This window comes from Trichosurus vulpecula, chromosome 1 (assembly GCF_011100635.1).
Source record: "Trichosurus vulpecula isolate mTriVul1 chromosome 1, mTriVul1.pri, whole genome shotgun sequence".
Taxonomy (NCBI): Eukaryota; Metazoa; Chordata; class Mammalia; order Diprotodontia; family Phalangeridae; genus Trichosurus; species Trichosurus vulpecula.
The window spans coordinates 529,016,931-529,018,734 of NC_050573.1; the positions used below are offsets into that span (position 1 = coordinate 529,016,931).

The 1,804-nt window shown below is 44.1% G+C and overlaps 1 non-coding gene across 1 annotated transcript; it reads right to left on the reverse strand.

The window, feature by feature from the left end:
• Positions 1–283: 283 nt before the first annotated feature.
• LOC118835110 lies at positions 284–409 on the reverse strand. Its single transcript, XR_005009458.1, has one exon. It is a non-coding gene; the product is annotated as a U6atac minor spliceosomal RNA (small nuclear RNA).
• Positions 410–1,804: the final 1,395 nt, after the last annotated feature.

Here is a 1,804-nt window from a genome sequence, read left to right on the forward strand (position 1 = left end):
CCTAAGTGAAATGTATTTTTGTATCCATCTATGTATGTGTGTATGTATTCTTCTTACTTTTCAGATGAGAGTAAGGTTCAAGTGTCAGTTGCATTCTGTTACCCATTTGTCCTTGTTTGTATACATTTCCACTTCAGCACCCTAATTACGGGAGATAATTTTTCCTAATCTTCCCTTCCCTTCCTGCCACTCTGCCCCAAACCCCAGTATACTCTTCTTTCCCTTTCTGTCCAATCTTCTCTTAAGATCATCAAGGTATAACAGAATCACTCCCAGGTCTTCTTTAATTAGACTTTCATGCCACAGAGCAGGTGGCAATGCCTTAAGCATATATATGTTGTAAAGGCCACTAAGACCTCTTCCATCCTTATCAAAGGGAATGCTAACCTTCCCTCAGGAGGATTAGCACCTCTGGTGTTAGGTCTTGCCAAGCTTTTTCAGGGCTGCTCATTCACATTTGGTGTCCACCCGGCACCCAACTCTCACCTGTGACTCCAAGAAGCTGTAGCATGTGCAGCTGCCATACCCCAGTAAAACTGCCTCAACAGACAACTAAAAGAGGGTGAGGGTAACCAACAAGCCTCAAACCTATGAGGCTGGGGGATGTCTACCCCAAGTGTGTGATGATTTCCCCCAGCAGAACGAGCAGAAGAGAACAATTTATTCCAACAGCCATGAAGGCAGCTGAAGCAGACACCATGGAGCATTAAAGCCTGGTCAGACATCAAAAATGCCGAGGTCGTCCACTGTGTCTCAGGCCATTACCATTGTCTTGACTTTTGTCTTGCCACTGGACTTTGATGGCTCTGGAAGAGAGAGTGAGAGGCTGATGACTTTGTGCAACTCTGCCTCTGTTAAATCCAACTCATGTACAAGTCAAGACATTATCCCACGATGTCATTGGTCTTCTTCAGAAACAAAGGATGAACGATAACTAGTCTTGTCCTTGAGGATCTCACATTCTACTGGGGAAATACGGTATGTACTCAGAAGAGTTACTTTAGCATCTACAAGCAGAGTCATTTCAGGAGAAAGCATTGGCAACTCAGAGGCTCCCAAAAGATTTTTCCCTGGAGGTGACAGCTGAGCTTATCCTCAGAGAAAGGTGGGTATTCTTAGAGGCAGAGAGTGATGAGGAGGGAATATATTCCAGACATGGGAGGCATTCCTGTACACTTTAGGGAACAGTTATTTGTTCAGTTTTTCTGGAAGGAAGAGTGTGTGAAGAGGAGTAACATGAAATAAATCTAGAAAGGTAGCTGAGAACCAGGTTGTAGAAACAGAAGGGTTTGAATTTTATCTTTAGGTAGGTGGTAGGGAGCTACTGACCCATTTAGGGTTTTCTTGGCAAAGATACCGGAGTGGTTTACCATTTCCTTCTCCAGCTCATTTGACAGATGAGGAAACTGAGGCAAACAGGGTTAAGTGGCTTGCCCAGGGTCACACAGCTAATAAGTGTCCAAGGCTAGATTTGAACTCAGGTCTCCCTGACTCCAAGCTCAGTACTCTATCCACTGCACCACCTAGCTGCCCCTACCTGGCACATAGCATGTGCTTAATAAATGTTTGTTGATTGACTGATCAATGAAACCATAGCTCTCTAAAGTTATAGTCTAAGACTATTACACACCAATAGGCTAAATTCCTTTAAAACAGTGCTGGCACCTGTCTTTGTTGATGAAGGTGGGGGCACTGGCCTCAGAAGACCCCTGCCAAAAAGCAGAGATGTTCACTAGAAACAAATCTCTTGCCCTTTTCCCTTAGAATATTAATAGTAATTCATTGGTTGGATTAGCTTGGTCCC